This window comes from Helianthus annuus, chromosome 10 (assembly GCF_002127325.2).
Source record: "Helianthus annuus cultivar XRQ/B chromosome 10, HanXRQr2.0-SUNRISE, whole genome shotgun sequence".
NCBI classification, from domain to species: Eukaryota; Viridiplantae; Streptophyta; class Magnoliopsida; order Asterales; family Asteraceae; genus Helianthus; species Helianthus annuus.
In genome coordinates this window covers 129,583,108-129,597,078 of record NC_035442.2, presented here as the reverse complement: position 1 = coordinate 129,597,078, position 13,971 = coordinate 129,583,108, and the positions used below count along the sequence as shown (strand labels likewise).

General features: G+C 43.9%; 1 non-coding gene across 1 annotated transcript; it reads left to right on the top strand.

Annotated features, from left to right (window-relative positions):
- The first annotated feature begins 3,242 nt into the window (after nucleotides 1–3,242).
- Nucleotides 3,243–3,348, top strand: LOC118483508. Its single transcript, XR_004870798.1, has one exon. It is a non-coding gene; the product is annotated as a small nucleolar RNA R71 (small nucleolar RNA).
- The last annotated feature ends 10,623 nt before the right edge of the window (nucleotides 3,349–13,971 follow it).

Here is a 13,971-nt window from a genome sequence, read left to right as displayed (position 1 = left end):
ATAAAGTCTTACTCGCATAATAGATAACCACCGGTTTTCTATCAACCCGTTGACCCAAAACTGCGCCAATAGTGGTGTCGCTTGCATCACACATTATCTCGAATGGCTTTGACCAATCCGGTGGTTGCAAAATAGGAGCCTTGACTAAATGTTCCTTCAAAACAGTGAACGCTTGCATACACTCGTTAGTAAAATCAAATGGGACATCTTTTAATAACAAGTTACATAAAGGTTTGGTGATAACACTAAAACCCTTTATGAAACGTCTATAAAATCCCGCGTGTCCCAAGAATGACCTTACACCCTTAACATTTTTTGGAGGTGGCAAAGATGATATTACCCGTATTTTTGCCTTATCCACCTCCATCCCTCTTTCAGAAATTACATGACCCAACACAATGCCCTCTTGCACCATGAAATGACTTTTCTCCCAACTTAGCACTAAGTTTTTCTCAACACATCTTTTTAACACTTTTTGTAATTCGTTGAGACAAGCATCAAAACTAGTGCCAAAAATGGAGAAGTCATCCATGAAAACTTCGAGCGACTCTCCAACCATGTCCGAGAAAATACTCATCATACATCGTTGGAAAGTTGCCGGAGCATTGCACAAGCCAAATGGCATTCGCCTAAAGGCAAAGGTGCCATATGGACAAGTGAAGGTGGTCTTGTGTTGGTCATCCGGGTGTATGGCGATTTGATTGTAACCCGAATACCCATACAAAAAACAATAGTATTTTTGACCCGATAGTTTTTCAATAGTTTGATCAATGAATGGTAGCGGGAAATGATCCTTAGAAGTGGCGGCATTCAATTTCCGGTAGTCAATACATACACGCCACCCGGTAACCGGTCGGGTGGCAATTTGTTCACCACTTTCATCTTTGACTACTTGAATGCCGGCCTTCTTAGGCACAACTTGGGTGGGACTCACCCAAGCACTATCCGAAATCGGATAAATAATTCCCGCATCCAACCATTTAATTACCTCTTTTTTAACTACCTCTCGTAGGTTCGGATTCAATCGCCTTTGAGCTTCTCGTGTCGGCTTTGCATCTTTGGTGGTAATGATCTTATGCATGACAATGGATGGACTAATTCCTTTGAGGTCGGCAATCGTCCATCCGATAGCTTCCTTGTTCTCTTTCAAAACTTCCAACAATGCTTGCTCTTGTGCCAACTCCAAATTAGAGGCAATAATGACCGGTAAAGTGTCATTATCCCCTAAAAATACATACTTCAAATGGCTTGGCAAGTCTTTAAGCTCCAACTTTGGCGGTTCCTCTAATGATGGTTTCGTACCCGAATCAATCTCCGCCGGTAGACCTTCGAACTGGTGGGTCCATGGCGGTCGACCTTCTTTCAACGCCATCGCATCTTGCTTTTCCTCTTCAACCCGGAGTGCATAAGCATGTACCTGTTCAGAAAAATCACACAGGCAAACATCCAAACCATCCTCCTCATACTCATGCGGGTTGCATCCGTCAACTATATCTGCCATGAAACACTCATCAACACCATTAGCATTAGAATTGTTAGTAAAAACATTTAAACACATTTTTCTATTCCCAAAAGTCATATCGACTGTACCAAATCTACAATCGATTACTGCATGTGCGGTGCTCAAAAATGGCCGACCCAAAATTACGTTTTGTTGTTGTTTTGGGTCCGCGGATGAGTAGTCCAAGACTAAAAAGTCAACCGGGTAATAAAATTCATCAATTTTTACAATTACATTTTGGACCATACCCCGAGGTAACTTATGAGACAAATCGGCCAAAACAACCGTTGTCTCCACCCTTGCTAACGGACCAAAATCATATTGGTCATATAAGCCCCCCGATAAAATGCTCACCCCGACTCCAAGATCTAGTAACGCCTTAGCCATTTGAAAATTACCAACTTGTATGTTAATCAATGGCGTGCCCGGATCTTGGAGCTTAGGAGGAAGCTCCCCATTTAAAACTGCACTTACTTGCCCGGCTAAATCGACCCGCTTAGGCACTTTTTTCTTGTTTTGCCTTTTTTGCGTACATAGCTCTTTTAAAAATTTGGCATAGGCGGGTACTTGTTTTATTGCATCGAGAAGTGGTAGGTTAATTTTAACTTGTTTAAACATGTCCCACATTTCCTCTTTTTGGGGACCTCTCGATACAATAAAGTTTTTCTTTCCCGGGTCAAGTAAAGCCGAAGGAAAAGGAACTTGACTCGGTTCACCCTCAACTTTTTCATTCTTTTCATGTTCTTTATTTTCACCCACACCCGGTTTGTTAACATTTAATTCTTTTGGTTTTACCGGTGAAACATCATCATCACTATCATTACCCATGATGTCTTCAACTACCCCCTCAACCAATTCGGGTGACATATTGGCTTTAAACTCTTTCCCACTTCTTAAAACACTAACATGATGAACATTAACATTACCCCGTGACGTACCATGCGAAGGGTTTACCTTAGTGTCGCTAGGAAGTTGACCCTTGTTTTTCTTCAATTCAGCCACGTCGGTTGCTAATTGACCCATTTGGGTTGTTAGTGATTGGATGCTTTTGTCGCGAACCTCATCCTTTTGCATTCGAACTTCATCGAGTTGGTTCCGTTTTTGCATCTCCATTTGCATGCTCTTTAGCATCTCCATCATCTCGTTTCCACCCGAAGACCCCCCTTGTTCTTGACCCGTTTGATATTGTCTTTGATAGCCTTGGTTGTTCCCGCCTCGGTATCCACCTTGGTTATTGTAAGGTTGGCGTGAACCAAAGTTACCTTGGCTACCTTGAAAGTTCGGGTTAGCTTGATTTGAAGGGTTCCCATACCGAAAGTTTGGGTGGTTCCTCAACCCGGGGTGGTAGGTATTAGAGTTCATGTTGTTGTAATTTCTACCACCCCCTCCTTGACCTTGACCTTGAACCGCATGGACTTCTTCATATTGCCCTTCCATCATCCCTTGGCAATTCTCAGCCGCATGCCCTATTTCATTACACAAAGCACAAACATCATAAATTTGGTTAGTAGTTCGAACATTACCATCATCTATGGCGTGCACTTGAGGTCGGGCTATGGCCGGTCGTGCTCTCCTTGATGCTTGAGCTTTTCTCTTTAATGTAGTTGCCATGCTCTCCAAGAACTCCCAATCATCATTCTCATAATTTGTACCAAAAGTCCCACCGGTAATGGACATCAAATCACGTACATCTTCGGCACTCAACCCCTCGTGAAAGGCATTCATCAACTCCCATAATTCAATTCCATGGTGAGGGCAATTTTTAATCATCATATTGAAACGTTCAAATGCCTCGTGAAACATCTCACCATGTTGTTGTTGGAAGCTTCTCAACCCCTTTCTTGCATCGTTGGTCTTTTGGGCGGTGTAAAACTCATCCAAGAAAGTTTGTTGCATCTCCCCCTATGTATATATGGATGCCGAAGGTAACGTGTAGAACCATTTCTTCGCCTTATCTTCCAAAGAAAATTGGAATAATACCAATTTAATATCATCGGCCGAGAACCCCTGACTCCCAAGAGTGTTACAAATCGAGTCATAAGCCTCTAAATGAAAGTAAGGCTCCTCCGTTGCTAACCCCTTATACTTTGGTAAACTTTGCAAAGAGTTGGTCCTCACTTCAAATGTCCTCCCTTGATCATTGTGAGGAATAACTACCGGTGAAGGGTTTTGAGTGATTACCGGCTTAAAATGTGCTTCGATGCCCCTCACATTTTCTCTAAGGTGTCTCCTTGGTACACCAAACCTACCTCTTGGAGGGATAGGACCCATTGGCCTTGGTACTTGCCCTTGTGGTGCGATTGGTTGTTGAAACTGTTGTTGTCGTATCGGTGGGCGTTGAGGTGGTCTTTGAAATTGTGGTTGTACATTTTGTGGCCGAATTTGTTGCAATGGAATAGGATGTTGCATTGGTGGCCCTTGTGGTCTTGGCCGAATGTGTTGTGGTACGAGTTGTTGTTGCATTCCACCGACACTTGCCATCCCTTGAGATTGACTTTGCACATATCCGAATTCTCCTTGATCACCATAACCCCTGTAAGTATACCCATCCTCATCATAACCCTCAAACTCCTCAAATCCTTCATCATACCCATCTCCCTGAATTCCTGACGATTTCCCAAATGGAAGGTTTGAAATATTGAAAACCTGCTTGGTTCGATGGTCTAAATGTTGAAGTAGCATGGACAATGGTCGAAATTGGTGCTATGGTATGGCTTGAATATGACGGACCCGCACCCGGGAAGAAATGGGACAATGGCGGTATAGTAGTGGATGGGTTAAAGGTAATGGTTGGTTCTTCTTAGGTAGTAATGGGTTGTGTGGTGTTGGTTGGTGTAGTGTCATGAGGTGGAGTAGGAATTGTAGTGAAATTTGGTATAGTTGTGTTTGGTGATGGTTGTGTGGAAGTAGGTATAAATGATGAGGTCGTTTGACCCGTTGTAGGTGGAATTTGTGAATCGGCCATGATGTTTCTTGGTGTAATTGGTGAAGTGGGTATGATTCGGTTTTCTCGTAATAAAACCCTGTTTTGCCTTAGCGTTCTTTCGATTTCCGGATCAAATGACAATGGTGACGCTTTGTGAGAGCCTCTAGTATGCATGCACCTGTAGAACCTGCACACTAAACACACCAGTGTAAACCCGAAAATAACAAAGCAAAACTAACAAACTGACATACGTTGCGCACTACTCCCCGGCAACGGCGCCAAAATTGACGTGCTGTCGTAGGTACACAATCAAATTTAATCCCAAAAACAACTATAGATAGTGGTAAGAGGGTATCGAACTCAGGGAGTATGTGGAAAATATGTCGATTATATAGCTTTGCAATTAAACTACAATTAACCTATTTTGCAGAAAACAAAGATCAATGATTTAGATTGTTGTTTTAGAAGCTAAATTAATAACTAAGTGCAAATCAAAATTGGTTGTTTAACAGATTAGGAAAACAATGACCATCTTAGGATTCAGTTTCTTTAAACAATTGTGTGTAATTCCAACTAGAAAGAGTTACATAGACATAACTCGTGTATAGATAATTGAAGTGATAAAAGGGAACAAAGTACTCGGATTATATAAACGCGAGGTTGTTTCCCGATGACCAATTATTCAATAACCAACCCTAACCCTTCCCGTGATATCTCGATTGCCAACGGCACCAAGAACGTATGATTGAGACTAGAAATTGCACTATCAATTAACACGCTACAAACAATTATGCATACACCATGATAAACAAGCAAACACAAGTTATCATTCTAGAAATTCAGAAATAAACACACAAAAGTTCAAGAGAAACCTGCACCTAAGATGATCACCGAAAGTTTTAGCCACACATAGCTTGGTGAATCATCATAACAAGCAATTCAATGTTCATACAAATCGAAAACACAAACCGAATGTTAGAAATTGTCTAAAACCAAGCCAAGGTAGCCAAAATCGCCCCCAAAGTGTTCTCTAACCGACCAATGATGATGATAGGTGAAAAGACACCATCAAAACTGACTTAATGTGGCAGTTACATAAATTCCGCAGACTCCACCGTAACTTACGGCTTCACCGTAAGTTACGGTGGACATGAAATTGTTACGGTGCTACTCTACTGGTTTACGGCAGCCTCCAGGTGAATTTCAGGTCTACCGTAAATTACGGTAGGACCGTAATTTACGGTGGAGAGCTGATTTTCCTTCTTCGTTTCATCTTTTGCTTCAAACTCGACCCGTTCAACTTCAAACCTTCCAAAGCTGCACTTTTCTTCACTTTAAGCCGCCAAACCGCACATGAGGCATAAGCAACGGTAGTTATCTAATTCGAGATAATTACACACTTAAATGAGGGATAAACTTGTCTTTTAACAACAGAAAAGGTTGTCCAATGGACCACCCGTCAGTCACATTCTCCCCCCGTTAAGAAAATTTCGTCCCAAAATGTTAGGTTCTGCTTCTAGTTGCAGGGGTCTTGGGGAATAAATGTGGGTACTTCTCTTTCATCCGATCCTCACGTTCCCACGTGAATTCTGGCCCGTGTCTTGCATTCCATCGAACTTTGACGAGTTTGACACTACTCCGGTGTGTCTTGTTAACTTTCCAACCGGTAACCTCAACGGGTTCTTCAGTAAAGTGGAGCGTGTCGTCGATATGAACTTCGTCCACAGGAATGACCACTGTCTCTTGTGTTGGACTTTTTTTCAGGTTTGATACATGGAATGTATCATGAACACCATTAAGTTCAACAGGTAAGTCCAATTTGTATGCTATAAGCCCAATCCTTTGTAGGATTCTGAATAGGCCAATGTAACGTGGATTCAATTTCCCACGCTTCCCAAAGCGTGCCACACCCTTCCAGGGTGAAACTTTCAGTAAAACCATATCTCCCACCTCAAATTCTAGTGGTTTCCTTCTTAGGTCCACATAACACTTTTGTCTATCGCGAGCCGCTTTGATGCGCTCTCGGATCTGTGCAATCTTGTCTGTCGTTTCCTGGACCAATTCCAGACCAACTAATTGTCTATCACTCGCATCAGCCCAACAAATCGGTGATCGACATTTGCGTCCATAGAGAGCTTCGGACGGTGCGGCTTGAATACTTGCATGGTAACTGTTATTGTATGAAAATTCGACCAAAGGTAGGTGAGTGTCCCAACTTCCACCTAAATCCATTACGCAAGCTTGCAACATGTCTTCCAATGTTTGAATTGTTCGTTCGCTCCCCCATCAGTTTGTGGATGAAATGCAGTATTCAGATTTAACTGAGAACCAAAAGCTTCTTGGAAGGATTGCCAAATCCTTGACACGAAGCGTCCATCTCGATCAGAGATAATTGAGAGAGGCACTCCATGTCGTGCAACAATCTCTCTCATGTATATCTCAGCAAGTTTACTTGTACTGTCTTTTTCCTTGATTGGCAAAAAGTGTGCAGATTTCGTTAAACAGTCTACAATTACCCAAATTGTATCATGGCCCTTGGGCATCCTTGGTAATTTCGTTATGAAGTCCATTGAAATCTGTTCCCATTTCCATTTGGGTATTTCAGGTTGTTGCAAGAGGCCTGAAGGCTTTTGGTATTCAACCTTTACCTTGGTGCAAGTTAAGCATTTGCTAACATATATCGCAACATCGCCTTTCATCCTTGGCCACCAATAGAAATCCTTAAGATCTTGGTACATTTTATCCGCCCCTGGATGAATCGAGTACCGTGACTTGTGAGCTTCATATAAAATAACCTTCCTCAAACCACCAAACAAAGGAACCCAAATTAGTTTCATGATCATAAAGTTCCTTCCTCGTTGGGTACCAACTGCTTCTCCATCCCACGGAGATACTCATCCTCAATATTCCTTTCTTTAAGAGCTTCTCTCTGCGCGGCACGAATGCGCAATGAGAGGTCTGTCTGGACAATCATTTCCAAAGCCCTAACCCTTATGGGCTTAATCCTTTCCTTTCGACTCAGGGCATTGGCGACCACATTCACTTTCCCAGGGTGATATTTGATCTCACAATCATAATCATTTAATAGCTCCACCCAGCGTCTTTGCCTCATGTTAAGCTCTTTTTGATCGAAAATGTGCTGTAGGCTTTTGTGATCAGTAAAGATCGTACATCGCGTACCGTATAAGTAATATCGCTAGATCTTCAACGCAAACACTACCATTCCTAATTCCAAATCATGCGTGGTGTAATTTTTCTCGTGGACCTTCAACTGGCGAGAAGCATATGCTATAACCTTCTGACGCTGCATTAGCACGCAGCCTAAACCCTGACGTGAGGCGTCGCAATATACCACGAAGTCGTCCGTGCCTCGGGTAAAGATAAAATCAGTGCATTGCAAAGTTTGTTCTTCAACAACTGAAATGCTTCTTCCTGTTTGTCTCCCCAATCAAACTTCTTGTCCTTCTGGGTAAGGGAGGTCAAGGGTTGAGCGATTTTCGAGAAATCCTCAATGAACCTTCGATAATAACCAGCTAAACCTAAGAACTGTCGAATCTCGGTTGGCGTCTTTGGAATTTCCCAGTTCTTGATCACCTCGATCTTTAAGGGATCCACATGAATTCCATTTCCATTAACCACATGACCAAGAAACTGGACTTCGCGTAACCAGAACTCGCACTTTGAGAACTTTGCGTACAATTTCTCCTTTTTAAGTAGCTCTAAAATAGCTCTTAAATGCTGTTCGTGCTCATCCTTCGTCTTCGAGTAGATCAAGATGTCATCAATAAACACAATCATGAACTTGTCGAGGTACGGCTTACAAACTCTGTTAATCAAATCCATGAATACAGCTGGAGCGTTTGTCAACCCAAATGGCATGACCAGGAACTCGTAATGTCCATATCGAATCCTGAAGGCTGTCTTTGGAATACTTTCCTCTTGAATTCTCAACGGATGATATCCTGATCGCAAATCGATCTTTGAGTAGAAACTTGAACCTTGCAACTGATCAAATAGGTCATCAATTCTCGGCAGGGGATATCTATTCTTGATTGTCAACTTGTTCAGCTCTCGGTAGTCGATACACATGCGAAAACTACTATCCTTCTTCTTAACAATCAAGACTGGAGCTCCCCAATGCGAGAAGCTTGGCCTGATAAATCCCTTGTCTAACAACTCCTGAAGCCGCGTTGACAATTCTTGCATCTCCGAAGGCGCAAGTCGGTAGGGCGCCTTAGCCACAGGCGCGGGGCCTGGAACTAAGTCAATGCGAAATTCGACTTGTCTTTGTGGTGGCAATCCTGGCAAGTCTTCTAGAAAGACTTCAGGATAATCCTTCATGACTGGAATATCTTCCAACTTTGGCTCAGCGGCTTCTTTATCCACGATGTGTGCCAAGAAGGCAACACATCCCTTCTGTAAACACTTCCTAGCTTTCAGACAGCTAATGATCCTCAAAGGCGTATCACGCTTCTCTCCGTGTACTACTATCGTTTCTCCATCTGCCATTGGGATGCGAATGGTCTTCTCATGGCAAACGATCTCGGCTTTGTTGCTTGACAACCAATCCATCCCTACTACCACGTCGAAGCTTCCCAACTAGACTGGCAGTAGATCTAGCGTAAACTCATGTTCTCCCAGCTCGATTACGCAACCTCTGACAACTTCACTTGTTTCTACTAGCTTTCCGTTAGCATGTCATTTGATTACACGTGGCATCTATAATGAATAAAGGACTAATTTTGACAAACCTTGAAAGTAATGTCTAACTTACTAGCAGTTAACCCCAGCATATTCTTAAATTCTAACGATACAAAGCTATAGTCGGCACCTGTTTCAAATAGAACAGATGCAAAGCGTTGATTTATAGGGAACGTACCAATGACGACATTTGGATCCTGGCGTGCTTCCCTCGCACCAATGTTAAAGACTCTGCCTTGCGCTTGATTCAGTTTTGGGCATTCCCTTTTAAAGTGCCCCAGGTCTGCACAATTGAAATACCTTGGTCCTCGACCATTCCCAATTCCATTTCCACCCCGATTGACATTCGCTCCCCGGTTACCAGCTTGATTCCCAACATTTCCACGGTTTCCATTCCCACCATTTCCTCCCTGTTGTCGGTTCCCGTTCCCATTTCCATGACCTCGCTGATTCCCACGACCAACTCCGGTACCAATCCAGCATGTTTCCTTTGAATGGCCAGTCTTCCCGCAAGACTCGCATTTCCTGAGTCTGCACGGACCGGGATGATGGTACTGGCATGCATCACACTTGGGCAGAGTGCCCATGTAACCCTTCCCTTTGCTTTCAACACCGGTTTTGGCCCTAGCCGGTGCGCTTGACTCACCCTTCTTGCTCACACTGCTGGTACCTTGCTTGAAGTTGGAAAATTTCCGTTTGTTTTCACCAGACGACTCCACATGAGGCTCCTTCTTCTTTGGTTCAGAATTTGAAAACTTGTTCAACCGAATGGCTTCTTCTGTAAGTGCCACACTGAGATCGATGGCCTTAGTAATCGTTCCAGATTTGGACGTGGTTACCATGCTCATGATCTGGTGTGCCAATCCCCAGATGAAGCGCTCAACGCGTTTAAATTCGGGCGTGACCATGTACGGCACAACATGGGACAAATCATGAAACCTCTGAACATATTCTGCGATTTTAGGACCCTCCATTTTTAGGTGCCAGAACTCAGTTTCTAGCTTCTGTATTTCAGCCCGCGAACAGTATTTCTTCCTCATGAGCTCTTTCAGCTCAGCCCAGGTTAGGGCATATGATGCCACTTCTCCCAATGTTTGCACTTGCAGATTCCACCATGATAGGGCACCATCCAGAAAAAGCCTTGAGATGTATGTAACTTGCTGCTCGGGAGCACACTTGCTCATCCTTAGAACAGAATCTGTCTTTTCTGCCCATCTGACGAATGCAACAACACCTCCAGTGCCGTCGAAATTTACGGGCTTACAGTCGAGAAATTGTTTGTAGGAGCACCCTACACATACGTTGGTGTTTAAAGATGGTATTAGCGGATGTGCTAGAAATATCCAAATGTATCATAATGTGTCTCAAGCGACTTGGACATTACCATTGGGTGGGTTGTTATTGTTGCCGTTGTTGTTGTTGTTGTTGTTTGAAGTGTTCCTGCTCGTTTCTGCTTGGGAGGCCGCATACTGTGCTATAGCTACGGCAATTAGCCCCTGGAGTTCCGCCTCAGTAGTAGGCAGGTGTACGTTTCGTCGTGGAGGCATCTTCTAAAAGATGATCATATTGGTCATGTCATAGTAAGTATAGGAAATATGCATATATAATAATATTCATCAACCACATTGCGTATAACATCCCATGTCATAATATAACACAAATAATTCAACAAAGCATGTAGTGAGAACGTTGCCATTGGGCTTTCATTAATCATGACCACAATATAGTTTTACATGTTTTACAGTACATCATACATCAAAATAAGATCACGGGGTTACATCACCCCCAAAAATACAAGTCAGTCTACATAAATCATATACAAAAGTGTGGTCTTCCAAAAGTCTTCGTATGCTGGCCCAATTGCGACTTTCTCACCAAAAACAACCTACCTGCACCAAACCAAAATGTAGCTATGCTGATGGCGACGGAGGAGGAGGAAGATAAGAGAAAAGCAAGCGGCGCATGTGCACCCAATCCTCCTCAAGGGCATGAATAACGCGCAGCAAATAGGCAATCTGCTGCTCAGGTGTAAGAAAACGAACATCCGAATCAGGGGGCAGCGGGAGGGGGGAGGGGAGCGTGTGGTGCGGCAAAAGGAGTCTGACAGTGACATGGAGGACGTGGAGCCCTCTCTAACTCCCGAACGCGATGACTCATAGCATCCTGCTGTAGCTGCAGGGATGCAAGTATGTCCTTTGTAGTGTACCCCACATGGAACGGGTGATACGGGTCTGATAACGGCATAACATTGGGCGAAGCCCACAGAAACGGCTCGCCCGAAGGTACAAAAGATGGTGTAGTGTGAGGGAACTGAGACATGAACGGAACAGATGACGATACAGGTGGAACGAAAGCAGGCTGCTGCCTCGATGAACCCTCCCCAGGTTGAGGTGGAGGAATATCCTGGAGGAATGTGATGAGAAGGTCGGTGCGATGGACATCAGAGATGTGTGGGTGGAAGAATGGAACGTCGATAGGTGCGGAAACAGGTGCTACAGGAGGAGTGATTGATAGCACGAACGGGGGATAATCATCATCGTCGATCCACCCATTACGGGTGTCAGCGTATCGAGGGTCGACCTGTGTGGCAAATGGTGCGTGGTCGACAACAGGCGGTGCTGAAACGGGTGCATCAGCAATAGGAACATCTACCACTGGTGGTGCAATAATGGGAATATAAACAATAGGTGGTGCAAGGGCTGGTGCATCTACAAGAACAGGCTCGTGCACCGGTACGAGGTCAGGAGCAACAACAGGCTCTGGTGCCATGACAGGCTCAGGGTCGGCAAAGTCCATATCAAAGTCGGCAGGTATATCAAGAAACTGATCAATAGGAGCCACTGGTGCCTCCAATGGCTGGTCCAAAGGAATAAACTCGATCTCGTGATCGGGATCAAAATCAGGAGGAAAAACTGGATCAAACTCGTCCTCGAACTCATGACCAAACTCAAACGCGTGGGGTGAACCAGGTGCAACTGACATCGCTATGTCTGGGTCAGTGCCCGAAGAGTAGTGCTGCACGCCCCGGTCGTGCAAGGAAGCGGACGCCACAGACTCGAACGAGTCTGGACCCGGTGAATCAGCAGGAGCCTCCTCCAGAGGAGCCTCAGCAGGCGGTAAAACAACAGCATCCGCAATCGGAAACTCAACCAAAGGAATGGCGACATCATCAGCAATCAGGGCCCCACCCTCATGGTCGTCCTCAGGGGGACCCTTGAAAAGATCGATGTCGTCATCGGACACGACATCGGGTGGCAAATCCCCTACAGGAAATGCAGCAAGTGGAATGGGAGCAGGTATCAAGGCAAGGGGTAGATCCCCATTAGGAATACCATCAGCGTGCTGGGCATCGTCACCGAGATCCGGCAACGCGAAGGGCTGGAAATCATCTTCATCCGTGCTCGTGGTATACGACGTGTAAACCTCTCCCTCGGATAGTATCTCATCGTCCGATACAATCGCCATGGGTTCCAATGTATCTGATACTCCAGTATCGGAAGAAGAAGCCATAGTGTCTGTAACACAACCACACATATGCACATATATCAACATATAATCAAATAAACATGTAAGTCTCAATAATACAAGCAAGTAATCATCCTAGTCTTCCCCGGACTATCCCTCCCTGTCTCTCAGACTGAACTCCCTAGCCTCTCAGACTAACTCCCTGGTCTCTAAGACCACTCCTAGTCTCTAAGACTAATCCCCTGGTCTCTAAGACCAACTCCCTGGTCTCTAAGACCAAACCTCCCAGTCTCTAAGACTAAACATTCACAATCTCTAAGATTGAACCCCCTAGTCTCTAAGACTGAACCTCCCCAGCCTCTAAGGCTGAACTCCCTCAGTCTCTAAGACTGAAATATAAATTTTGAAAAGTGTATTTGTGCCTTTTTTATTGTAAAAATGTTTGTACCCTGGATCTGGACGTTTCGTGTATGCAATGTAAAAATGTTTTCGTGAGAGCCCTAGTGATCATAGTCTAGACTCGAGAAAGAATCCTAGTTCGTTATGATCGAGGCTCTGATACCAAGCTGTCACACCCTGGCTTTTGCGGAAGCGTGGATTATTTTGGTGCGACTTCTTAATACCATAACAACAATCATAACAATGCTATATGATAAAACACAAGATGTTCATCCATTCATTAAGTTTAGAAAATACCACAAAGACATTGTTTGAAAATGTTGACGCATAAAGTAAGTTACAACCATGACATGATTAACAGAGTTCACAAAGACTCATCAAAAGTACGTAAATAAAAACCCAAGTTTAGAACTATGTATCCCGTCCAGGAAAGGGATCCACCTCCTAAACTCAGCCATTCGGATGACATCTTTATTCACTACGCAGCCTTGACACAACACATACTCCGTCAGATTCACAAATTTCCTGAAATACATGTAATTTGAAAAATCAACAAAAGTTGAGCGAGTTCATGTGTATGTAAGTGTGTAAAACCTTTAAAAATATGTCTGTATGTATGAAAATCCCTGGTATGTAGCAATTAAGGAAAAACTGATCACCAATGGGTTGCAAAGCCAATGGTATGTGTGAAATTGGTGCAGGAAGACTCAAACCTAGCAGATTTGTCTCCGGTATGAAGACATAGTCACCACTATGGGCCGCCCCGGCCTCACGGGTGTGGGCTCGCTACACCCAAATAGATCTATCACTCATGTCCCTTGGTCCTACAATGAGGATTAACGGCCTTAAGTGTCATGCCCACCATTCACATGATCGCATAGTAAAAACCCTCCTTAAGCTAACCATACCATGTAAATAAATGTCTGTAATAATTGTAACATGTATTTCACCCCCGAAGTATAAAACTGAAAACAGTTAA